Source organism: Rhineura floridana, chromosome 5 (genome assembly GCF_030035675.1).
Source record: "Rhineura floridana isolate rRhiFlo1 chromosome 5, rRhiFlo1.hap2, whole genome shotgun sequence".
Lineage (NCBI taxonomy): Eukaryota > Metazoa > Chordata > Lepidosauria > Squamata > Rhineuridae > Rhineura > Rhineura floridana.
The window spans coordinates 18,502,433-18,530,198 of record NC_084484.1 but is presented as its reverse complement, the minus strand read 5'-3'; the positions used below and the strand labels follow the sequence as shown (position 1 = coordinate 18,530,198).

General features: G+C 42.8%; 1 long non-coding RNA gene across 1 annotated transcript; it reads left to right on the top strand.

The window, feature by feature from the left end:
* The first annotated feature begins 126 nt into the window (after positions 1-126).
* On the top strand, positions 127-27,766 carry LOC133386223 (uncharacterized). The gene is made up of 2 exons (XR_009763095.1): positions 127-773; positions 26,921-27,766. It is a non-coding gene; the product is annotated as an uncharacterized LOC133386223 (long non-coding RNA).

Below are 27,766 nucleotides of genomic sequence, written 5' to 3'. Positions count from 1 at the left end.
CCCTCTGCTCACCAGTTGGTCAGCAGCTAGTGCAATCCTGCTAGCTGCAGGGGTCTGCATTACTGATGGGTCCCAGCTGGGGGAGTCCTCGTCAGAGGAAGATCAAGAGGCTCTGGCCTTGGCTGCATCTGGGGTGACCAGCCAGGGTCCTGCAATGAAGCCAAGGAAGGGCCATATTCACTCAGGTTGAGTTCAGCCTCTGACACCAAGGCTGAGTGGGTCCTAAGCCTAAAGGAAAGATGTTGCCTCATGTGCTAGTTGGGGACCGGACCCATCTAGAGGAGTGCCTGACTGCAGGGCAGGACTCCTTAGCAGTAAAGGACTCCTCAGGAGTAAAGGTCTGGCTGAAAGTAGTGAATAGGAGTCAGCTGAGGTTTGGGGTGTGATTCCAGCAGCTCCAGCTGAAAAAAAGCAGTGCTAGACTGGAAAAAGGTACTGAAACAATGTCTATGCACTATCTCTGTACTTTCAGTATCTGCTGATCTCCTTTGGACTTCAGACCTGACCATGGAGTATCCTGGACTTGCCCTGCCCTTGCCCTGGTTTGCCCACAGCCTGCTTGAAGCTTGATCTTGGAGTGCTCTGACTTTGCTGCCTGCCTGACCCTTTTGCTGTTGTGGACTCTGACTTTGAATTGGCCCTGAATACTGCATTGGTGTTGCCCGCATTGGTGTTACTGCTGGGAAATCTCTTGCCTCCTCAGGAGCCTGGTGGGAACAGGACATTTACTTACAGGAACACACAGGAGAAATGGACCACTGCAGGATTGAAAAGTAGGTGGCTGAGACTGCAGAAGTCCCATGGTGGGAAGAGAACACCAAACATAGGGCTGAGGAGGGTGGAGAGGAGAGAAGAATTGACTGCTGCCCCCATGCTGGCCCAACACCAGGGGTTGGTCAGTCTCTCATCATTGCTTATGGCCCATGATTGGTTGGTTTGGGGGGGCAGCGGTGAGTGAGCTGAGGCTGACTCAGATGAATGCTTCCCATTGTGTAGCAGCAGGAGCAGTGGCAGCTGGGTAAGTGGTAGCCATGGAGTGGGAAGAGGTGGCATTGTCAGTGGTGGTAGTGTGGATGGCTGGGGCCTGAACCACACTGAACCAGGTCATGTTGGGGGCAATGATGCGGGGAGGGTAGCAAGGGGAGGGCAAGCAAGGGGAGGGCAAGCAAGCCTGATACATTGGTTGGGCACATGCAATGCAGGAACCGCCCACCAAGGATGCAGTCCTGCTGGGTGCAAGGGTCTGTGTTTCCCATAGAGAATGTACTCATGAAGTAGCCCCCAGCAGGACTGATTTCCCCTGCTCCTTGCAATGTGGTTGGGAGAAGGATAAGGAGATGCAGTTGCTCCGTCCCCCTCCCCTGCCAACTATATAGGGTTCTAAAACCCCTAATTGAACATTTGCTCCATCTTCAAAATTGAATCAGGGCCAGATCCGGGTCAGGTGTTCCCTGGGTCAGGCAGTCAGGGAAGGGAACATGCACAGTCCTATAAACCAACAGGTTACATCTTCCATTTATAAATCTCAGTGTGTGTTTTTTTTTGTTTCTAAGACCTGCCAGGCTATGCCAGATACCATCAGTGAGTTTAATATAAATGCTGAATATTATTATCTAATTTCTGTTGAATGGTCAGACCAGAATGATGTATATATGCCAGCTGGGCTGCATATTGGCAGTTTATGTTTAATACCAGTATGCCATCTGCTCACAACTGGGGTGAGTGCTATTGCAATGGGCCTTGGTTGCAGGCTTCCATAGGCATGGACTGATTGGGCCTTTGGCCTGACCTGGCAAGGTGGTTCTTTATTTATACGACTATGGGTGAAAAATTGGACTAATTTATTATCAATGTGAAAAAGTTAAAAATGAGCTACTGGCACGTAAGCTGTGTGTTACTAATACCAACCAGTACCTGTTCTTAAATATAAAATAGAACATGAACAGCTGTCCCAATCCAAAGTGTGAAAAGGAGAAAAATGTTGTAACATTATATGGGTAAAGCAGCAGGTTCTGTTGGATTATCTATATGCTGATACTTCTGAGGAACTGTGAGACTCTACAAAGCCTCAGTGCTATCAAGCTAGAAGCTTTCAACGGCCATTGAAAAACATGCACGCAAAACCTGTCATGCAAATGTAGATAAGGTGCCAAAATGGTTTACGTTTGCTAATCAAAAGCTAACATTTGCCCCTGCGATCAATAGCTTTGATTCTCACAGGTATGTTTCTTCCTAGATTTTTTCACCTATGCTGTAATGGTTTAGATGTTACAGTTAGGGTGGCTAATTAGAAAAATGTTCTGTGTGCATGTGCTTGAGGTTTCTCTGTAAGCTTTACTCCATTTAAGTGTTAGAAATCTGTGTATTTGCTTCAGTTGTTGCATTTTCTTCTTCTTTTTTGGTAGATGAACCCCTGGAGCCTTTTGCCCTTTAAAGAGTGTGTCAGTCCAGCTATGCCAATTCTAAATAGAATTACTTTTCTCCAGCAGTTTGTCCTGAGGTCTATAATAACTTAAGCAACCATTTTAATCACTCGAAGTGACTGACATCATCCTGACAGAACCCTGGGGAACTGCAGGGAAGCAAAAGAAAGTTCAGTACTCAGATATACTTCAGAGAGAGAAAGATGGTGCAAATGGTACAAAGAATTCTGTTTAGCAACACACACACAAACGCGCAGATGCCACCAACAAGCTTGTAAAAAGAGCCTTTAGTGTTGGAAGCTGCCTCTCTTCTCCTGGAGGGTCAGTTCAGATTCTTGCACTCGGGCTTCCCAATGAGGGAAGGGGAGCAGGCGCATGCTGTTGCACTCATATCCTATTTGTGGGGTTCATCGTATGTAGCAAAGAGGATACTGGACTAGGTAGGCATTGATCTGATTCAGCAAGGCTTAAGGTCTGAGGCTGAAATCTGGGAGAGAATACCATTGGCAGGAAGATTACCCCAGGCTCTCCTCTTCTGGTTTCCTAGCAGTGCCTTACATAGGCCACAGCTAGGCCCAGCCTTTGCAGATCCCCCATCTTACAAAATGTCCCCATCCTGTGGAACTTCCACTTTTTGTGAGACGATGAGGTCTGTTGCAGTTTCTCAGTCCTCCAAGCATTGATGCTCCCACAGAATGTCACTGGCCTGCTGACTTTCTGTGTTAGGGTGGCCAGATACAAAAGAGGAGAGAGAATCCTAATGGGTGTAACAAACTTCTGAGGACAAGTTGTACCTGCTGAAATTCCGACTTCTACGCAACTATTAAAGGTTCAGGAGCTCTGGCTGCTTTTGCAATTGGCTATCCTAATCCACATCAATATATAATCTTTCTGATATATGAAAGTATATGTCCATATTGGTAAAGAATCTTGCTGGAGCCAAGAGTTGCAGGTGCAATTTGTCACTTTAGCTCTAGTCACACAACAAATCTTTGGATATTTTGAGGAGGCAGCAGAATTGTACCTGCTGGCCCTGTCCACAGTTTATGCATATTCATCCAGAGGTATGAAAAGAGCCTATGTACATACGCTGGACACATAGCCAGGGACCCTGCCTTATAGGGAGGATTACCCAATCATCTAGAGATCATCTGAGGTCAGGGGACCGGACAGCAGACACATTGTTGTGTGAACAGGGGTCTAGTTTTGGGTTAATGCTGCAAGTTATCCTCACTTATGATGGATTTGTATATTTTAGCAACTAATTTGAGTCTTTTGAATAAGGAAGAATGTAGTTGCTTCAGAAAAATTGGGTGTTTGCGTAAAGATTTCTCTAATGCATACACTGAAAGTCAACAATAAAATATGCTGCCTGTTTTAAATGCTGAATCTAAATCTGCTGCTCAGTCCTGTCTCCTTGTTTCCCTTCTGTCTGGCATGCAATATAACTATTTTCTTATAGGGAAAGAAGTAGAATGGAAACTTAGCTTATTTCTGTGTGCCTGATTATCTATTTCAGTTTATTGCTAACATGAAAATGTATACAAATACAAGCCCCTGACTTAGTGCAGCAGTTACACTCTAATAATGGACAGTGAAGGATGAATGTGCACCATCCTTTGCGTGTTTGCTCAGAGGCAAGTCCAGTTGTGTTCAGTAGGGATGACATCTTAGTAGGTATGTTTAGGATTGCAGACTTTAGCTGGGAATGAGGACCAGTGGCCTTAGTTTTGCGGCATGTGTGTGCTTCGTATGGTTGAATACAAACTCGTCTATTGCTATCATTTAACCACATTCTCATCTTTCCTTTGCTGAGTTTATTTTATCTTCTGAACAAGCATATAAAGGAGGTTGGGCTGAGAAAGTGTGACTACTCTAAGGCTAGCCAGTGTCTTGGCTGAGCCAGGATTTGAACTCCTGGGTCTGTGTAATGCTGTATCCATTCCTCCATGTTGGGTGTTGAGAATCCTTTTGGCTACAAGATGGGATAGAAGTGCTAAAATTTGTTATTTAAATGTGATGTTATAGTCTTGCATTTCTTTATGCTCCCTCCTATTGTCCCTCACATTTAGATGCATGTGTGTGTATTGGCTGTGTTTCACTTTAAAGGTCCGAACTTCCTTCTCCCTTCCAAATCCACCATTAATGACAATTTTAAATAGTATTTATGTGTGACCAGCTGGAGTATAATGGAAATACGCTGCACATTTGAATGCGCATGGGAATGCGCATCCCATAGAAAGCAACGATTTACAGTCGTGATTCCTGATTCAGCAAGTGATATGTGCATAGATCTTTTTAGCTGGATAGGGATGTTGGGTGGATAATTCATGCCAGTTTTCAGGCACCAAACGGACCTTCTTCCTTTTTCTGTTGCTAACGCTGGCATGTAGTTCCTTTTGGAGTGAATGAAGACAGCTCCTTTCTCTCCAAAAGGATATGCACTACACTGTAGAGAGAAAAGTACAGTTCAGCACTTCTGTGATTTTTCTCCCCCTACCAAGCTCAGTTCTTCATTTTTATCTCTCCCTGCCAGTGCTTTAGCAAGAGTGTGCTAAGGGGGGAAAAGGATGAGGCACTGTGATAAGATAATATGGAGCACACAGTGAGTCCTAAAAAAAAAAGAAGAAGCATACAGAGACACCCTTGCACTTCATAGCATCCCATTCTGATAGCACAGCAGGTAAACAGCAATAATCACCATTACTCTTGCATACATGTCTCCTGCTATCTCTCTGGGACAGTGCCACGTGAAACCCTTTCTTCCTTGCTATGCTGCTCAGTTGGGCATAGATACCATGATGTAAGAACTACTGAGTACAAACCTAACCAGCCGATTCTTAAACATTTGCTTTAGAGAAGTCTGCCAGGAGGCATTTGTCATTCTTCCAAGAATTAACAAGATTTAATTTTTCCATCTAGTTTATAGACCTATATTGGGTAAAGAATCTGATAATTCACTGTCTGCTTGTTAGAAGAGGATGAAGGGATGGACATCCACAGGATAGGGGGGGAGGATACAGATGCTCCCCCAGTTGATCGATAAACCCCAGATTCTCAGCTTTCATTTAAAAATGAAGAGTAAGTTTGCAGCATTTGCCAAACCTGAGATATAAGGCAAAACCTGAGATAACACAAACACTGTTCTCATTTTTTGTAAGAAACTAGCCTGCTATCCTCTTTTGGTGTTTTACCTCCCTTCTCCCCTGAAAAATCCTGTGGATATCCATGGGGAAAGGGCGGGTTTCTATGGTAAGGTAACAGTGCCACCCCAAGACATTTTGCTGCCTGCAGCAGAACACCAAAAGGCACCCACACTCCCCATAATAGGGCTAACATTTTCTTGCTGCGTGACATAAACATCACTTGCCTGTCCCCCTTAATTCCACTGCCTGGAGTAACCTACTTCACTTTGTTAGGCCAGCCAAAATCAAGTGACAAAGCTTTTGTTATTAATTGGCAGGCTGGTTTTAGACTAATTATTAATTGTGGTTTTTGTTGATTATGTATTGTATTTCTGTGTTATTGTACGTCGCCAGATAGGCGACTCACAAATAAAATTTTATTGTTATTATTATTATTTTGTGGATTGTTCTGCTTCAGTCTCCAAGTGAATACAGTTTTTTATTCCCTGTCTCTAGTGAGATTCTTGTGCAAACAAAGTGTGTCAAGTAGAAGGGTTCAGCCTAACTTTCTTCATTATATATTTTTCCCAACAATATATTAGATGGGAAGGGACATTAAACATATAAATCGCCCATCTGCAGCTGAAGTGGAACAATCTAGGAAATGTGGGTGGAAGTGACCTTTGGGTTTTTTAACCAAACGTGAGGTTATTTCTCTGGAGCACAGATTCCAGCCAAATTCATAGGTTCTCCAGTTGTTTTGTTAGTAATTATCATTGTGCTTATGTACTTGGTATGTCCAAGGCACAAATCCCTTTCATTCAAAATAGTGCTCTATTTATTTTTTAAAAATTATAAGCCGCTTGATCAAAAACTAGAGATAAAACAAAACAATAGCTGAAACATGGCTGCAGTCGCAATCCAATTAAAAGCAAATATGCATAAAACCATTGTCTTGAAAAATGGATACAGTAAACCTTGGTCAATATGCAGGGTGGGGTTGGGGGGATGAGTCTTTAATTTTTCACCTTTGCTGGCCTTCAAACTTTGCTGTAACTGCACATCATCCCAATGGCATTCCTGAAAAAAAGCTTTACTGTCTAACCACCCCAAGTGTTTTCGCACACCTTTTTGTTCTTGGCTGATTTAAAGCAACAGAGTGAAACTTGACCCTCCAGGGTTCCTGTGGACAATTCAGATGAGTCAAAGTGACTCAAAGGTCCACACAGTTTCCTTGTGCTTTGAACGTTGTGCTAAAATCGCTTACTCATTGGAAAGCTGCCACATAAGTGAGAAAAAGAGTCATTTCTTTCTGTTGGAGAACGTATACACGTAGCTTTTTAACAATATACTTGGGGAATTAATAGAATCATCACTCACGTTCCTGGATACTTTTCTTACTGCTTTCCCAGAAGCTGTTAGAGAATGAAGTCCACATGTATTCTTACAAACTTTTAAACACCTTTCCCATCCATCCCTTCTTTAAATCACTTTCTTATGGGCTACCTGTCACCATGCCAAAGTAACCATAGCAACAAACTCAGGTAACAACAAGCCTGGAATGCCCAGTAAGAACATCCTTATATTTGATCTCTGACAAGGTGAGCTATTAATCCATCATTGTATATTGGCTCAGCACTGTAGAACTCCTCAGATTTCTTCCTTTTGGGGGTTGCCAAACCATTCCCTTCCTTGAAATGGTAGATTTTTCTTCCCCATGTGCATTTGTGTCAGGCAACCCAGAGTCTCTTCAGTTTTCTAATTCCCCGTTTGGCAGTAGTTACTTTGGGAAGTACTTTGTTACAGTTCTACAGGCACTTTTTTGACGCATAAACGTGGAGTGGGGAAAGTCAGGGAAAGTTTAAAGAGTGTTTTGTGAGTCTGGCATTAGTCATATCTATGCAGCTTTGGGAATGTAATAGGACTCATTTTTCAGGGAGGTTGTAAAAATTATGAAATGATATATACAAGATGTTTTTGGAATGTGCTATAGAAATGCTATTATTTGTGAAAGAAATGCATAGGATTAAAAGTAAACGTGTAATAACAGCCTAGGCTTGATCAAAATCTGCCCCCCTCTTTCCTGAAAATATTATCTCCCTGTGAGAATGGAGGTTGATTTTTTTTGAGGCTTTCTTGGTGGTGGGAACTTTCTCTGGATTTTTCAAGAGGGAATTGCCGCTTATCTAGAAAGTCCAGCCAGTTGCAGGCTCTAGAGAGAGCCCTGCCTCCCACTGATCACACTTCCCAGAATGCTTTGGGAGTGACACAATGAAAGAAGACGTGGTTTTCAAGCCTTCCTAGTAATATGAAGATTTTTCCCCCTGTACAATCAGCTATCCTGAATGCATTTTGATCTGGTTTGTTTGCATGAACAAGAAATTAATTCAATTGGAAAGTGAGAAGGAAAGCTGTTGGGTAATTAGGGGGTCTAGAACAGAACTTCAAGTCCTCCCCATGCATCTAGCTCCATGAGTGCTACTATGACATTTAGTGTCTTATCTATATAGAACCATCACCATACATAACATTTTGCAGCGTACAAGAGGACAGGTCCTTGCCCCAGGGAGTTTACTATCTACAATGTGATGGAGGGACACAGAGGAAGGTAGGAAAGCGGAGGCAAAGGATTAATGGGGGAAAACATGAATTACGGTGGCACACACTTAAATGTATTTAGGGCAGAGCACAGGGGCTAGGCAGTTGTGCAGAGGCTTCATGTAAATGGTGCGTTTGAGAAGGGAGTTCATGGAAGAAAACGGGTATTTCTGAGAGGCAGTTCCAAGGACAGCAAAGGTCGAGGCAACTGAACCTCAAGGCAAGTGATATTCTTCTACCCATCTTAGAAGTTCGAATCTCAAAATGAGGATATCCTCAAGGGATATAAATGTAAAGTTCACCCCACAATGACAACCACAGTCCATTCCAACACTACAGCTCAAACACAATACATTCTAAATCCTATGAACCTGCCTCTTAAACAGGTTTCCTATTAATTACAATGTCCGCTTCTATTAGTTGCTGTGCAGGTGGAGATTCCACAATCACACAGCCTGTGCTTTTTGCTTCTTTCACTCTTTGATTTCTGCTGCCTGCAATGATCCATGATTATAACTGAATGCCAGTAAAATGTATGAGTTGTGCATGAAGTACCAAAGGGTACACTTATTCTCTGTTGGAGATCTCTAGGCCCATCCTCTATAGAACCACAGTTTTCAGGGTCCTACCCAGAGAAGAAAGTCTAATCTGTGTTTGCTGGCCCTGAAGCAGCCTGGAAACTGCAGTTCTTTAAATGATGGGGCTAGGGATCTCTGACAAAGAATTCTCAGCGTTCATAAACTATGGGTTCTAGGGTTTGGGGGGATTCAAAGGCAATAAATGAAACTTCTAAAATTATAGTCTACGTATTTTCACTGTTCAAACATTAGCTAATGAACATGAATGGTGTCTTGCAATGAGGCTACTGTGTATGAATGTTTCATTATAAAATGTTTGCAAACCCTCTTTCCATTTTTTCTCCAAGTTCACCATCCTTCCCTTAACAGCCTTGGCAGACAACAAAAAGTGTGCTGTAGAGCCACATGCAGCAGAGTGGTTAAGAATAGTGAGTGGGGAAATGAGCGCTGAAAGAGGAAAACTGTGGTGCAGTGATTGGTTTGATTTGGTGAATAAATTGCTGTTTTCAGATTCAATTTGTATCAATAGGCAAAGCACTGTACACCTGCAGATTCTGTCACACTCCGTATCCACAACCCTGACGTAGCCCGTCTTAAACAATACTGCTGCTATAGGCAATAACTATGTCCCTAAAAGTTTTTATTTTTCAAAAACAAAAATCCCTATGGTAGTCTTTTCCCTATTAATTGTTTTTGTTTTGAAATAATAGAGGAGGGGGTAATTGTCTGCACCTTTCCTGGAAAATACTGCCAGTATTTACTAATACAGAGAATACTGCATCTGTTTGCTATTGGATATTTTTGAGAGTCCAGCACCTGCTGCTCATTCACCAAAAGGACTTAAGCTTTATTAAACATGACTGGAAGCTGAAACTACAGTGTGCTCTTTTCCTGGTATGTTGACAATTGCATTCTGCTAATTTAGAACATATGATGAAACAGTGCAGGAAGGGATCAGATTGGATGTGTGATTATGAGTGTACATAATTAAAGCTCATGCATACTTTTGGTAATCTGTGCTGTTTGTCAGGTGAATAGTGTTGGCTTTCCAGGTAAGCCCTCCACCACTTTTTCTCCAGATGTTGCAGGGTTTGTTTTGCAGTGATCGTTTTGCAGACTGAAGTCTTCTGTGTCACTTGTAGCATAGAATAAATTCAGCATCCACCGACGGTTGGCAGTTGAAGTGCATGCTGCTGCAATAAGGGCAGGGAGGAGATACCACTGGGGAAAATTGGAGGGCATCTGGGCAGCCCATTGTGCTTCCACACTTGTGAACTTTCTGACCCTGATCCCTTTGATACAAAGATTTGTTCATGAAGGCTTGGAGGAAAATACATTTCCAAGCTTTGCTCTGAAATCTTGTCTTGTGTCAAGCAGAGATTACCAACTTCTGTATAAACTGATTTCTTGTAAATGGGCACAGATAGCGAGTGATGTTACTAGAACTAGCCAAAGGTGTTTAATGGCTTTTACATGGTTGGTGGTTACAAGGTAAGGTTCTCTCCCCGCGTGCTGGGGTGGAGACTGGGGAAAAATGGTTGGAGGATGCAATACTGCAAGTGAAAGAAAACTAGGTCTAAGTCTGACAACAGATGCAACATGAAAAGACATGCCCTCAGCAGAGACAACCTGCTCTTTGCCAACATGGTGAACCTGCTTTCACAACTGAAACATCAGACAAGGATGCCGGCCAGCTGACCAAATGCTGGTTCAGGCATTTCAGTCTTTCCATCCCACATCCCTCCCTCACTGCTGCTTCCCTCCGGGCAAAGTTAACAAAATGCCCTGCATCTGTCTTTCTGAAACAGAAGTGGGGCAAACTCCTCCCAAAATCAGGCTTCTGGCTGTGGGGTCCCTTATTAGCTTACCCCAGCCTGGGGCAGAGGAGGTGGTGAAGTGAGCAAAGGCAAAACTGAGGCTTGAACTAGCATTATTTATTTGCCTGACAGTTTGGTAGTGAAGGCCGGCTTGAAGGGTGACTGAGTTTTTTTTTTTAATCTGTTTTCAGCCTGAATTCTGCAGTTGGCTTTCAGGAGAGAGCCATGATATTTATTACTTTTATTAATTAATTAATTAAATTTATATCGCACCCTTCCTCCCAGAATATTGCAGGGATTAGAATGGACAGTGTTCACTTTGGAAAACGTATGTTGTTTCAAAGAGGAGCTCTGTCCGCTCTTTCGTTATCAACAGAGCCATGTGCCTCCAATATTTACTGAGAAGAAAGCACTTGCAGTGTAGTGTAGGGCTGGTGCCAGGGTTGGCATAATCCTCTGGTGGAGAGGGTGGCAGAGGTGGAGCTAGTGGAGCCCCATTCCTGGGGGTGAAGTTGAAAGCAGCAACCCCTTCCTGGACAGCAAAGGTGGAGCCAGTGGAAATCCTGCTTGCCCTATCTCACTTTCCAGTGCTGCTGCTGCTGGAACTGGCCATGTTAACACACACACACTGCTTTGGGGACCCCAGTTAAGGACGAAAAGATCATTGCTCATTTTTCCAATCTTAAATTCAGTTCTCCACACTTTAGAAAAAAATCTCCATGAAAATTCTCCATTGTTTTAGTGCTAATTTCTCCTAATACCATTTTTGTAGGCAGTTTTGACTCATGCACACGTTTTTGCAAGCCGTTTATTGTCATGTCATGCATTTTTGTGTGGTATTTATCCTTCTTTTATGCAATCTATCCCGTGACATAAGCATTTTTATAAACATTGTTTGGTTGGCGAACTGCACTGCAAAATTTGAATAAGTGTGAATTTCAAAGGATGGCTCTGTTTCAGTTCTTGCATTGTTTTGGAAAGTGTGGATTTGATAGATTTGGCTTGAAATGTGAACTGAATTGAATTTCTCGCTCATCTCTAGGCGGAGCCAGTGGAAATTCTGCTTGCCCTAGCTCTCCTTCTATTGCTGTTGCTGATGGAACCTGCCATTTTAACCCCCCACGCCTTTGTGGCCCCCACAAAGCAATGCTCTGGCGCATTGCCCTGTTGGGACCCCAGAGACATGTGAGTGAATTAAAATACTGGGTTCTAGCAGCAACACTTGCTTGCTAAACCTGCTTTTTGCTACTGCTGCTGAGGCATGTCTGTCCTAAGGTAAAGGGAAGGGAGATGGTGTGGTGGGCGCTCCAGAGGGCTCAGGCCATTGTCAAATGCCTGACGGCACCAACCCTTGGCAGTGAGCACTGCTTTGCCTGGAACTTCCTACCTCTCAGGGAAGTGGAGAACTACTTGTGTGGAAGATGGTTTAGCTTCCTCCGTGCAAGTCAAGCACATTGTCATCCTGCACTGATTTATCAGCCTGGTTTCAATGAACTTGACAAAAGCTGAGGATTAGGTTACATATGTGCATAAATAACGCGATGTCTCAGTACTTGTGTGTGGGAAAACAAACTCTATTTGAGGTATTAGCTCTGTGATGCCTGATTCAATCATTACATCAAGAAGAGCCAGTTCCAGATAAACTTTACACTTTTACAACGAACACAGGTTGAACTAATACCACAAGCTGTGATAATGTCTGATAAGAGCTGACGTTGCACTACTGAAAACAAAGAGACACAACAAGACAGGCGTGAGATGCTTTTGCTCTACTGCTGTGCTGTAAGGGATACAGTTTAACTCGCATGTCCAGTGCACAGTTTGACTGCTAGGGATCTCTAGACTTGTCAAGTAGAGGAGATGGAAGAAGTCTGTTGCCTGGAGGGTTTTCTCGCCTTCCTTAGATACCTCCTGTGCCTACAGGAGTCCAGATGGCGGAATGCTTATGTTGCCAAACACAGGCTAATACAAATTAACTCATCTGTCCTGGTTGGATGATTGCTTGATATTTATCTGCAGTATCTGTGGAGGTTGCACCAGGGGATGGAGGGGCATGAGTTTCACAGGTTCATTAGGAGTATAACTCCTACTTCCTGGTGGTATTTGGGCTTTCAGCATTGTTTGGTTCTGGATCTGATTCTCCTTGCAGTCAGGTTTGTCAATATAAGCTGGTATTACCTTCTGGAATTCCTAACAGACCAAAGGCTGTTGCTGGTAAAGGAGGTGATAACAGCTGCACAGGTGCCTAAGATTCTTATACTAACTTCAGTTATTATTAATTCAGTGTATTAACTGCCTCTCTATAAAAAAAAAGCCAGTTCTCGAAGTGACTTGGGGAAACAGACCCAAACAATGACATGCAACCTTAAATCTCAGAAGGGTAAAATGCCAAAATCTGGCTTCAAAGCCACATACAAAAATGGAAACTTGCAACAATCTGTATTTGGGAATTATTAAAAGAAAGAGGTTTTCACCTCCTGGTGAAAGGAAGTCAAAAGCTGTCTTCTGGTGGATTTTCCTGGGCTAGAGGTGCTGCTAGTTTTGAGGAGATCCCTGGCAAGGAATGTTCAAGTGTATGTGCATGTGTCACCTATGCTGCCTCTTCTGATCTCTAGCTGCACTAGCAGGGCTGGCGCCAGGCATTACTTGGCCCTTGGGCACTAGCCTGCCCGGCTCCTGCCTGTTCCACCCACCTCTCTCCTGTCTCCTGTTGCTGTGCGCACTGCACGTGCAGGCCTGCCATCAACCAAGATGGCAGTGGAGGCTTCTCTAAAGGGCTAATGCCCCTGCCACCATCTTGGCTGATGGCAGTCCTGTGCGTGCAGCACATGTAGCTGCAGAAGACAGGAGAGAGAGGTAGGTGGAGTGAGTGAATGAGTAGATGGCTTGGAAGCTCCCTCCCTGCGATCCATGGCAGGAACTCTGCCACAGATCGCAGCAGGGGAGTGCTACTCTCCCACCCATATGAGGGGCCCTTCAGGGGCCCTCAGCCAGGGCCCAACCTAGCTGACCTTTGGCCCCGGCCCTGTGCACTAGAGTTCTTAATGGTCCCACAAACCTGAAGGTGGCATTGGATTGGCTGATCTCACTGCCACCCTCGTCAGTTTGAGGGAATTTTGGTAAATTATGGCTGTCAGCAGGCAGCCACAGCCTCAACTGCAGGTACAGCACTTCCTGCCATGCCTCTGCTGCCCCATTGCCATAATCACCTCCCTGGTGTTTGGGGGTCTCTGGACCCAAGTCTTGAAATCTGGGGCTAATTTATTTATTTATTTATTGTACTTATATACCGCCCCATAGCTGAAGCTCTCTGGGCGGTTTACAGTAACTAAAAACATTAAAACAAATATACAAATTTAAGAACACATCTTTTAAAAACAATTTAAAACACAATTTAAAAATTTAAAACAATTTCAAACACATGCTAAAATGCCTGGGAGAAGAGGAAAGTCTTGACCTGGCGCTGAAAAGATAACAGTGTTGGCGCCAGGCACACCTCGTCAGGAAAATCATTCCATAATTTGGGGATCACCACTGAGAAGGCCCTCTCCCTTGTTGCCAGACTCCCAGCTTCCCTCCGAGTGGGCACCCGGAGGAGGGCCTTTGATCTTGAACGTAGTGTATGGGTGGGTTCATATCGGGAGAGGCGTTCCATCAGGTATTATGGTCCTAAACCGTGTAAGGCTTTATAGGTCAAAACCAGCACCTTGAATCGAGCTCAGAAACATACAGGCAGCCAATGCAAGCGGGCCAGAATCGGTTTTATATGTTTGGACCGTCTGGTCTCTGTTACCAATCTGGCTGCTGCATTTTGCACAAGCTGCAGTTTCCAAACCATCTACAAAGGCAGCCCCACATAGAGTGCATTGCAGTAATCTAATTTGGAGGTTACCAGAGCATGGACAACTGAAGCCAGGTTATCCCTGTCCAGATAGGGGCGTAGCTGGGCCACCAACCGAAGTTGGTAGAAGGCACTCCATGCCACGGAGGCTACCTGAGCCTCAAGTGACAGAGATGGTTCTAGGAGAACCCCCAAGCTATGAACCAGCTCCTTCAGGGGGAGTGCAACCCCATCCAGGACAGGTTGGACATCCACCATCTGGTCAGAAGAACCACCCACTAGCAGCATCTCAGTCTTGTCTGGATTGAGCCTCAGTTAATTAGCCCTCATCCAGTCCATTGTCGCAGCCAGGCACCAGTTCAGCACATTGACAGCCTCACCTGAAGAAGAAAAGGAGAAATAGTGCTGTGTCATCAGCATACTGAGGGCAACACACTCCAAAGCTCCGGATGACAGCACCCAGTGGTTTCATGTAGATCTTGAACATCATGGGGGACAGAACTGCCCCCTGCGGAACCCCATACTGGAGACTCCAGGGTGCTGAGCAATGTTCCCCAAGCACCACCTTCTGGAGGCGACCTGCCAAGTAGGAGCGGAACCACTGCCAAGCAGTACCTCCAACTCCCAAATCCGCAAGCCTCCCCAGAAGGATACCATGGTCGATGGTATCGAAAGCCGCTGAGAGATCAAAGAGAATCAACAGAGTCACACTCCCCCTGTCTCTCTCCCGACAAAGGTCATCATACAGGGCGACCAAGGCTGTTTCCGTGCCAAAACCAGGCCTGAAACCCGACTGAAATGGATCCAGATAATCGGTCTCACCCAAGAGTGTCTGGAGCTGGCCCGCAACCAGTCGTTCAAGGACCTTGCCCTGGAATGGAACATTTGCTACCGGCCTATAGTTATTAAGATTTTCTGGGTCCAGGGAGGGCCTCTTCAGGAGTGGTCTCATTATGGCCTCTTTCAGGCAGCCAGGGACCACCCCCTCTCGCAGAGAGACATTAATCACTTCCCTGGCCCAGCCAGCTGTTCCATCCCTGCTAGCTTTTATTAGCCAAGAAGGGCAAGGATCCAGCACAGAAGTGGTTGCACGAACCTGTCCAAGCACCTTGTCAACGTCCTCAAGCTGTACCAACTGAAACTCATCCAAGAAGTCGGGACAAGGCTGTGCTCTGGATACCTCGCTTGATTCACCTGCTATAACACTGGAGTCTAAGTCCTGGCAGATGCTAAAGATTTTATCCAGGAAGTGCCTAGCAAATTCATTACAGCGGGCCTCAGATGGTTCTACCATGTCCCTGGGGCCAGAGTGTAATAGCCCCTGTTGCACTTTCTACTGAGTGACCTCATTGATCACCTCTCTGTACAATGGAAAAAGTGGAGCAAGGCAGCATCACAATATTTATCTTTATATTCTAAAACATTTATTGTCTTTCTGTCCAAGGACACTCAAAACAGTTTAAAATAGACATAGCAATAAAACAATAATGTAAAACAAACAGCAACAGAAAAATAAAAAGGCAGAACTAGACACTTCTTTTTTATTAAAAAAAGTATATGAAAGTCTATTGGCAATTAAAGAATCAAAATTGCATTACCAATTGCACTCTATTAAGCCTGATGAGACGTTTTTGTTCTGCCAACTGCCTTTGGGAACTTTCTCCGATTCTAAACACGGTACATTGCTTGAAAAATCATGGATAAGCATCTTTCCAACCTCCTCTTGAATCAATGTGCTTTTATAGAAATCTATAAGATACTTCACCCTGAAAGGAAGAATTTGGTTATGCTTTGCCAGTAGGAAGTGGTGATTATTGTCATTACCATTTGTTCTGAGTGTTTTAGGGGAGTGTCTCTGATTCCTTTTATGCATTTTATTAATAAAGTTAATGGTTGCATAATTTCACATCTTGAAAGACACCCCTCCCCCCCCTCTGGAAAGAGCTTTAAAGTTACTGAAGGAAGGAAATATAGCAGCTTCTAATGAAGATATTTTTCTGTAGACGCATAATGAATTGGAGGGTGGAGGGTGGGTTGCCAATTTTTGAATGTGCTGCTGCAGCTATCCCTTTAAGAGCTATTTTGATCTGCAGCAATTAGCAGATGATGCACTTTGAAATGGACTGCCTTCAAGTCAATCCCAACTTATGGCGACCCTACGAATAGAGTGTTCATGGTAAGCGGTATTCAGAGGGGGTTTACCATTGCCTCCCTCTCACAGAGCTTGGAAAAGTTACTTTTTTGAACTACAACGCCCATCAGCCCAATCCAGTGGCCATGCTGGCTGGGCCTGATGGGAGTTGTAGTTCAAAAAAGTAACTTTTCCAAGCTCTGCTCTGAGGCTAGTCCTCCCCAGCTGGCTAGGGCCTGCTGAGCTTGCCACAACTGCACAAGCCAGCCCCTTCCTTACCCGCAGGTGCCAGGTGGGGGGCAACTGGGCTCCTTGGGACTATGCAGCTTGCCCACAGCTGCACAGGTGGCAGGGCATGTAACTCCTGAACCACTCACTGTGGGGGTGATCTTTAGCTGGCCCTTGACACCCAGGAGACACGAGCGGGGATTTGAACACACAGACTATGGGCTCTCAGCCAGTCTCTCCTCCCCACTGTGCTATACCAGCTGCTTGATGCACTTTAATTCCATGTAAAGAAATTTCACCTGCTGGGTTTTTTAAATGCCCCACAAATCAAGATCACCCAAATCCCCCTATATCTCAAGCTGAATTGAGGGTGCCAGATTCTGCCTCTTTTCCCTTTACTACTCTTTTGTGAGCCACTACCATCACTAATTTTGAGCAGTTGATGTCTTAACTGTACAATAACCAGGAGGAAAATAAGGGACGGAGGGAACAATTGTTGTGGTCATCTGCTCCTCTGCCTTTCAATAACAGCTATATACTCTCAATTTAATCAGCTGAAGCTTTCCCAAACACGTAGGGCTCATCCAGATGACTGCAAAATGTGTGACACACCCGCTATGTGTGTTCATTATTTTTTGGTCGTCCAAATGACGTCTCGCGCTGTTATGCATTTTCGCGGGTTCAATCCACTTCTTGCAATACCGGCAAAAATGCAATTTGCTGTTTAAAATCGGGAATCATCCGCTGTACCTTCAGGAGTTAGGATGCAATACCGTGGACTTTACAGCTGATGGGCGGTTCTTGGGTGTTTCCCCTTGCCCCTTCTCCTCATTCCAGCCAATCACGTATCTGCACCTTTGCGCATGTGTGAGAATAAGCCTGGGAAAATTGAACCAATCATTGCAATGGTGGGGTGTTGGGGAGGGTCTGCAACTACTGTGCAGATGCATTTTATTTTTGCCAACCTCCAAACTGGGCAGCCGCTCTGGGTGAGATCTGCAATGCACAGCAAGCGAGAAAGGGGGTGGTGGTCGGTTTCAGCCTGCCTCCGGAAAGCTTTGTCAATTTCATTCTACTTGCTGGGGATTTTGCTTCAAATCAGAAAAGCATACATTCCTTTAAGTGTAATATCATACAAACAAGTAAAGGGCTTCTGGTCGGTTTCAAGCCTGCTCTGGAAAGCTTTGTCAATTTCATTCTCTGTGGGAAGGAAAGGGAGAAGGAGGGGTGTCTGTGACACCTTTCTTGCATTTTTGGAGAAATAAGTGCAATTGCCAGCGTGTGTATCTCCTTAAATATCAATAAAGGCAGAAAAGCATACATTCATTTAAGCATAATATCGCAAATACAAACAAGGCAGGCATGAAACCGACCAGCAGCCTTTCCTTCCAAGGCGAGAACTCCTTTACAGCCATATTGTGCTTTGTTGCAAAGGGGGAGAGGAGCATACATAATTTTTTTGCTGACCAATTGGTTGATAGGGGGAGGTTTTAGAGGCGGAGCTTGGAAAAAGCAAAAAGAATGTAGGGGTCTTACCGCTGCATGTGTGGGTGCAAAAAAGCTTTTTTTTTAATTGGGAAAGAGCGAACTAAAAGGCAAAGTGAGGACTATCAGATGACAAACCGAATATGGAAACTGTGGATTATCCCGCTCCGTTTAGGTAAGCCCTTAATCTCTATAATAGGAAAACCTCACTTTTCCTATCAGAAACATTTCTGTATATGATTGCTGTTTGAGACATAGAACTAGAGGTGGGGAAGGTTGGTAACTTTTAGTTTAGAGAGGAGTTAAAAATCATATCTCCCAGATAAAGATTTCTTTTTAGTAAAATACTTCCATGCTGTACTTCCTGTGCCAAAGCCAAGCCAAATAACAATATGAGTAACAATTCATGTTCAATAAAACAGTCCAGTAAAAAAATAAACATAAAAATATCATAAAAAAGCACAGCAAAATGTAAGTAGTATCATAAAAGGGAATTGAGAAATTTTGTTATCCAAGCCAGTGAAGCCCAGTGAAATGGTATCCTTTTTATCAATTAGCGAAGCACCATCCAGGAAAGTGCTGTCTCATCTGGACCTCTTTGGGCAAGGAGTTCCAGAGCCTGTGTGCCCTACCAGAAGAGCTCCTCTTGTTCTACAGACTTGCAACATGCACTTCTGCCAGTGGTAGGCCATTTCATAGGGCCTACCCCAATTAGATTCTCCATGGCGCAGAGTGGTAAACAGTGGTAACACAGCTGAAGCTCTGCTCATGGCCAGAGTTCGATTCCAACGGAAGGAGGAAGTCCAATCTGAGGTAAAAGGGGTCCAGGTCCACTCAGCCTTCCATCCATCCATGGTCGGTAAAATGAGTACCTGGCATATGCTGGGGGGTAAAGAAAGGCCAGGGAAGGAACTGGCAGTCCCACCCGATATGTACGGTCTGCCTAGTAAACGTTGCAAGACATCACCCTAAGAGTCGGAAAAGACTCACACTACAAGTGCGGGGACACCTTTACCTTTTTTACCCCAATTAACTGAGTGATGGGCAGTATCAGGTAGGATCAACTTAACACAGAGTAAAGCAGCTTTGGCACAATCTCCTAATAATGCTACTCTGGCTCCATAAAAATTGCATACTTTCCCAAAATGTCTTGGGTGAGGGTTTGGTGTGCTCTTGTATATGAGGAATGATACCCCCAGTAATTCCTTGCATATTTCTCTCCACTGCTGCCAAGTCACGATATATTGTGAGTCCTCATTGTAGACATTTGAATGGACAGACCTGAATCTTTGGGGTTTCATCTCTTGTCAGTATTTTCCTTGAATGTTTAGTTATCTTATCTCTCTGAGAGGAAACAGAACTTGCAGGGGAGGGGACAGCTGTTCCATATACTGTACTGCAGGAGGAAAGTGTATGTACTGTGTGCCTCTGCCCAGTAGTCATCCACAGAGATTTTAAAATGTTCCTCAAATAGTACATCACTACTATGTGTTTTTTCCATACTAACGATGGGGCATCATGGTCAGACTGAGAACTAATAGCTTGTCTAAGGCCACTGGTAAACTTGTGAAGCAGGCTCATCTTAACACCAGCAGAATATAGTACCTCTTAACCAATCAAATTATGGACAGGGCAGGTATTCACTGAATCAGTGGTGCTAAACAAGTGCAATATCATGGTGGCTGTTGTTGCCATCATTTATAAATCTGAGTATTTACTATCATGGTTAAAGAAGGAATTGGTAAACAGTTCCCTACTGCTCGGTGGTCAGAATACCCCATTACCTTACACTAAAATTGTACCCAAGAATAGGAATGACCAAATTAACAAAATCCATTGGTTTTGCTCCTGTGGTGCTTTGCACAAGCAGAAAGTCACTTGTAAGACAGCTCTGCTGAATTCTCCTGATTTCCCCATCCTGCTGCAGCCTCCCATATACCATACCAGAGGACCTCACAATTCTCAGGAATGTTTGGGGGAGTGGTATTGAGGCTGTAGGGTCTGTGTGTAGGAAGAAGCTGGGAAAGCCCTGCTGTGCAAGTTCATCTGTGCATCGAACCCAATATTTACACAAATGACTTCTCCTCTGATTTCCTTTATCAGTTTAATGTGTTTAATTAGCCTGGTACTGTATTCATAACTAGATGGCCAATTCAGTGACTAAAACCAAGCTGGAGAGTTAAGGTATAAAAGTACGGAGGAATTTCGTTTGGCATATTCAGTTTTTAAGATGCAGTACCTTTTTATAAACATACCACCAACACAACTCGTATATACACTTACCTTTCATTTAACTTAGGAATGATGGATGGAGAGACAAATTCCAGTCCAAGTGGTTTGCCCTCAAGTTCAGCTAGCTCTCCTCCCCTCTTCATGATACCTAAAAAGGGAGAAGTTGAGGAAGAAAGAATATATGAATCCATCAATGCATACCAAGAATCAATAAACAGTGTTTGTAATGGGCAGCATCCGTAAACATCATTATACTGTGAGATGTGTGGCTACATGTTCCTGTCAAATAATATGCATGTAAACCTATTACTACCTTATAGAATTCTCATCTTCTAGATGAGAGTACCATAGTATAGTGGCTAAGGATGCAATCCCACCTCCATTTACTTGGGCATTAACTCCATTGAACTTAGTGGGATATACTTCTGAGTCGGAGCTTGGAAAAGTTACTTTTTTGAACTACAACTCCCATCAGCCCAATCCAGTGGCCATGCTGGCTGAGGCTGATGGGAGTTGTAGTTCAAAAAAGTAACTTTTCCAAGCTGTGTTCTGAGTAAACAAACATAGGATTGCACTGCACAAGAGTGAGCAATGCATCAGGAACTCTCTCTCACACACACCCTGTTCAAATCTCACTACATCACTAAACTCAAGACAAAAACCTGTTACTTCTAAGCCTCAACCCTACTTCTCAGCAATGTGGGGTTTATCATCCCAGAGATTTGGAAAGGTTTGCTCAGATAATGTATGGGAAGCAATTTAATTTTTGAGAAGCAGTGCTATATAACTGCAAAGTAACATTACATCATTCCTTTTATGACTCTAAAGAAGACTAAGGCTGTAGGTCCAACCCCCACAATCTACGGTGCTGGGTGACTCAAAACAGCTTGCCTCCACCCTTGATGTGATGCTGGCATCAATCCTCCAGTGTGGAGCTCCCTGTTTAACTGGGTGGGCAAAAGTATTGTTGGCAAGATTCCCACCAGTGGTAGCTTACAAAAAGCCTCAAAATGGAGCATTCTAGGGGAGGGCTGAGCTGGCCTGGCAACCGCTGGATTCTGAGGTAGTCTCATTGGTGTCACTTGATGGCATTGGGCCTGATTTGAGCCAGACTGCTACACTAGCTCCAGGCTAGCATAGAACAGGATTTGGTCTGCCCCTTTCCATCCACCCCTAGCAGCATGAGCGGCTGTGGATGCAGCAGTGTCCACACGGCTCCATCAGGCTCTGCTGATGCTAGGGTGGGGTTAGGATTTTTCTCAATGTTTTGTGTATAAAGGGAGGATTTTAATTAAAAATGTTTTTTTAAAAAACACCAGGAATGTAGTAATGTACTTTTTATAAAGCACTTAATGTTGTGCTAGGCTAGGTGCTGCACAGTAACAGACAGATGTTTCTGCGTACAAAATATGCTGTGTGTATCCAGGAGAAAGTTTAACTTCTTGGGTGGTAAACAGTCAATTCAGTGATTCTCTCTTCTCAAAATGTCGAGTAGCTTGTCACTTTTAGACTTCTAAGTCCTACTCCATCTGTTACAATCAATTGTAGTTCTTAATGAGAATCAATGAAGTTTGGAACTCCACTGGCAAGTGTTTCGTCTTTGTACAAAATGACAAAGAAAAAAGGAGTCCCCAGTAAGTGCAACATTAGGGCACAAGTTCAAAAGACACAAAATGGGTTAGCAAAGTCAGGAAGGAGGGAGGAAGATTGTAGACAGGAGATGACAATGGCTCATTGGGAGGAAGTCATTGGTCTTTCGAGTGGAAGTCTTTACCAGTTAGGTGATAAAGATGAAATAACCTAAAGCAGAGGCTCTCAAACTGTGGTCCACAGACTACTGATAGTCCACAAGCTTCATTCAGGTGGTCCATGGTCTATATGTGAAGAACAGCAGACCCAGTGTATTAAACATTCAGATTTATTTTAATTGTACATTTTTACTTCTTTCATTTCTAGGAATTTATTATTATATTTTATGTTGTATTCTGTGGCGTTCAATTTGTAATAAATTAAAAATAAGAATACAAGAAACAAAAGGAGCAATACAAATGCAATTAAAAAGCATACAGCATCTAGCATAGCACATTGCAATTGCTACAACAAGCATAAAAATAATTAAGTGGCCCAACAAGACTCTCAGCAATTTTCAAGCGATCCATGCAGGGGGGAAATTGAGGGACCACTGGTTTAAAGCGTCCTTGAAAACAAATGATTGTCTATAAGAGTTGATTTGTTACAATGAAATGCACCATCTAATACAAGCACTGTGGGTTTTCTATGGTGCATGTGTATGTGATGAGTTTGAAAACACTCATAGCTGATATCTATTTAGTCACACTGCAGTTAAAGCAAGTCAGCAAAGTTGATTAGAGATTTGGCTGGACAGTGGTGTTAAGCCAAATGTTGAAAGCACTGTAGCTGGGCTCACAATCACCCAAATTATTATGTTATCTATTACTTATTTTATTTATTAAATGTATATCCCAGGGTGGCAAACATACACAATGAAAACACTCTAAAAGCATCTTAAAACAAAAGACTTTAAAATATATTAAAACAGAACATCTTTTTTAAAAGATACTGCTTTAAAAACATCTTAAAAAGCAATTCCAACACAGACACAGGCTGGGGTTGGAGATGAAAAAGATTGGGATAAACTATCCCAAGGTGGCCTCTGTCATGCCAACCAGCTTGTTAAAAGCCTGCTAAATGGCAAGGAGAATTGCATCGCATATCAGATACAAGAGTTATGTGTGAGCACCCTGTGTCACACAGGTAATGTCTAATAGTTGCCAGCAGTCTCTGTCGCTGATGAATCCGGATACTGCAAATTTGCATACTCAGTAATGTGATGCAAAGATTAAAATGTAAAGCGCTGATCACAGTGATGTTTGCTATACTTCTCAAGAGCTGGCTTGAGCTACCTTGGTAATGTGTCATCAAATGTTATTTTTTTCCCCTTCATTCATCTCTGGTATGCTTACATTTTTGCTTTAGATCTATAAAATTCTGTACAGTATTGGCTAGTATTGCCACTGAAATTTCACCTGAATAAAATTTGTTGGTGTATTTGCATGTTGATTTGTGGGGAGGATAAGGTTAGTTGGCGCTGAATGTGGCATGAGAAGATTTCATATAGTTAAAAATTTTGGGGCTATTTTACTTAAAAGTCCTCTTTTTTTTAAAAAAAAAGAGTATTTTAAAGAAGAAAGTAACATGATGTGTGGCTGTGTATATGTTTGCACATGGGAACACACACACACACGAGGGAGAGATTTCTGATGGCCAGGCACCTCAGGGATTTTGCCTTTTCTGATATATGCGTTTCATTAGGTTTTTTTAATGCTTAAAGTTTTTTTTTCTCCCAAGCAGTTTTGTAGAGCCTTTGGAAGTTGTGTTAATTTGTCCTTCCGAGTATGCTAAGGGGAATCCTTAAGGTAATAAATAGAGGCATAAAGCTCTTCAGGCTATGAGGCACATGGTAGAAAGCAAGAAAATGAAATGTGGAAAGACAAACCCTGGGTAAGGATGCTGATAGTTTACATCTAGCAAGGGGTTTTTCCTTATAAAGTCAGCACTTACGATCACATCAGTGGACTGCTGATATATGAGAGGTCTGGTTCTTTGAGAGCTGCAAAATGAAGCAGGGATGCACAGATAAGAACAACGGTTGGTGTCCTTTTTTTATTCTGTGGCACAGTGTTGTTGATGGTGGTAGAGGTAGGAACAGGAGCTGCCAAGAACTTAAAGATTAATATGCAGGACAGGTTGAATGTTAGGGGATAGAGAAGCCTATGATTGCTGAAATGTCTTGATGGATCTCCTACTATACATGGTCTGTGGAATTTTGTTTACCACTCTTAATATAAAAACCAAAGCACCTTACATCAATTACATTTTTACGGGAATTCCAGTGAAATCAGAACTTTTTGAAACTGAGCTTATCAACATGAACCCCTAAATGTTTGCTGAAATAAAAGTGTGTATCTCTGCAGAAAAGCTGCACAGTCAGACTGTGGTGGGCATCCCAGTGGCAAAATTTCACAGATCATGGGCATGACCAAAAATTATACCCTAGTTCTAATACTCCTTAAGTGGATGTTTCTTGGGATGGTTAAAGTATTAGTCATTCTCCTCTCTCATTGCAAAACTGTGTATTCATTAAATGCTATTTATCAATCATTTCATCATAATTGGCTGTTTTGTTTTCAGCAATAATTTGACAGTATGGTGGAATTTTATTGGGGGGAAGAGAATTGAAAGGGAGGGCAAAACAGCAGCTCTTTTGGACCCCCCTGTTGCCTAGTGTCCAAACAACTCACTTATTAACCAAAGTTCTGACTTTCCTGATTGGCTAATAACACTGACATGAAAAAACAGCAAGAACTCCTCAAATTAGTTTGTCTTCAGAGGTTAGGCTAGTGGTTATTCAGTCCTAGAACCACAGATTTGAAACTCCATTTCTATAATGGTTCACCAAATCTGCTTTTTGGCTTCTAGAAAGCTGATGAATGCTTTTCAAAAAAATCCCAGGAATTTTTTTATGTGCTACTTGAGCTTGGTTTTAGGCTATTTCCATGACTGCATTAGATTCTTCTTAAACATAAAACCTGAATTAGTTCTTTCTTAGATCATAACACCCTAACATGTATTTTATTCCAGTTTCAATAACAGTTATGTGCTTTAGGTGTATTGTGTAGAGGGGTAGAATATACATTTCTGAAGTATTCTGCAAAAAGTATGAGATCTGTGAGGAATGAATTTGAATCCTATTTGGTGCTATATTTATTTATTTATTTATTGCATTTGTATACCGCCCCATAGCCGAAGCTCTCTATAAGTTTCATATTAGCATATTTTAAGTATTTTTTTAAATTTGCCGTTTAACATAATATGGTAATAAGATTATTTATTCTATTGATTACTTTTGAAATATTGTAACCTATCCTAGGCAGTTAGAATAGAAATCTAAATAAACAGGTACTGCAACGTATGATAGACCTGCATATCTGCAATCTACCAGGTCAAAAGCAGCCAGCCAGTCCTGTATTGTTGGCTTCCCCATGCTTCATAATTCCCTGTCTACTGTTTTGGGCAGGCATCGAAAGCTGGAAGCTTATTCAGTCCCTGGAGGCCGGCCATATATGGCTGCTGAACTGAGTTTGACTTTATATGTCACACATTGTGTAGCCCTGATGTATGATACCTTTATAGTCAATTATGTAGCCAGGAAAAACAGAAACCTATACTTAGGTTATAAATGTCCTGAAGTTCCCCAGGTCTGCTTATCTCTTTGGTCTCTCTCTCTCTCTCTCTCTCTCTCTCTCTCTCTCTCTGTCTCTCTCTCTCTTTCTTTCTCTCAAGTGCTCCCCACCCTCTCCCTGAGAGAATCAATGCCTGCTTCATCATCTCTGGCTACCTGGAGGCAACATCCAATATGGCACAGAACACTACTCTCTCTGAAGACCTTCTTTCCTTCTCTGCTGAGAAGGATGAGAGCATCCAAGAAGATGTCTTGGGATGCAGAGCCAAAGACCATACACAGAAACTACATTTCCTCTCTTTGAATTGGTCTTCTTTGTTGTGAAGAACTTGGTCATATTGAAAGAGAAGGGACACCACTTCTTGATAGCCAGGGCTTTGCCCTTCCAAATTTTTAAGATGGAAAATGAAGACCAAAGGTTTATTTGGTTGTCATTTGAAAGAAGCATAAAACAAGTTTCTAAGTTTACCACCTCTGAGATACATTTCTCAAGAGTGAACTGGCCTTTATGCACCTGGGTAACAAAATATTCCTTCCTTAACAAGGCAAACTTGATTGAGAAGTTGGTATATCTGTTTGCTGGTAACGTTTCACACTCTCGTCAGACAGGATTCCCCCCTCCCAATATATAAACATTTGTGCTGATGAATGCACGTTTGCTGTCTTTAAATTATTGGGAAATGCATATATTTGTACTGAAATGCTAATTTTGCAAGTTTTAAAATAGTCTTCCATGAGTGCTTCACAGTACAGAACACATATTTATTGATGGCTTAAAAAAATGCAAATACCTTTCCTCACTGGATGGAAAAGATTTGATATTACCTGATCAATATTAATCACCTTGCTTTATATTCACTTTTAGGAGGCACATAAAAATAACGATAGAAGTCCTCTCTGTAAGCCAGAATGTATTACAATAAGAGCACAATCCAGCTCTTTAATGTTTGGGGAGGCCTGAATACTGTGAATGTATCCCAGAGCTCTGGTCCCCATGGCAAATACATGCTAAGTAGTGTCAGGCAAGAAAGAATACTATAGAGGGGAGAAAGTTTCCCTGTTCTTGTCACCCTGCTCCTGCAGAATTTGGAGCAAATAACGAAAAAGCTGGCCAGTCTAGTATGTAATGTCCACCTTTTCCTGCCATCATAGGAGTGCGTGAGTGTATTACTCTCAGCTGTCCCTTTTTTCTATCCAAGGTGCCAGTTCATGGGATCCAAGATGGGGTTTTGAATAGCGCCAAGCAGCAAATAGACTCCCTGTCATGACAGGCTTTCTGTGGCCAGGCTCTTCTTCCTCACAGTGTGCACCTCTTCAGTGCCATGACGTAAGTTTTGCACATTATCAGGCCCTAGACACTGGACTGGACAGACATGCATTGGTTCCTTCCACAGCTTGCCTCCCTGTGAATGTACCTAAGGAGCTGGATATTGCCCCAAGTTCTTAGGGTAGCCTGCTTAATGGAAGATAGTTTATTAAATAAGAGATGAAAAACATTGCATAGTATGACTCAAATTGTTCTGCACAAAATAGATTCCAAATATCTACTTGCAGTAAAGAGCAAAGCATCACGGTAAAAAAAAATTTAAAAAATCAACAGGCATTTGCCAAATGATCAAATTCATTTAAAATTATTTCTATTTGATTTGCAATAACTAGTCCAGGTGCACCTTGGAAAAAGAAGATAATTAATAGTCAGCCAAATGACAGCTTAATCTTGCAGCCATTTTTCACATGGGAACCCACCCAAGAATCCATAGTACAACTTTGCCTGGAGTTGTTGCTGTCTTGGATTGAAAATTGGTATACATCTGTGGCTTGAATAGATCTTGTGAGAAGCATTTGTAATAAAGTGGCACAGAGAATGAATATATTTCATGTAGTGCATTGGGATTTTTTTGTGGGGGGAGGGTAATCGCAAAGTATTTATCAGCATTTCTAGAAACCTGTTGACCATTAAGTGGTGCTTGTAATCCACTTTTTAAAAATGTAAATCCACTGTGGTGTAATACATCAAAGAAATAAAAGCTAGAATGTTGTCTGAG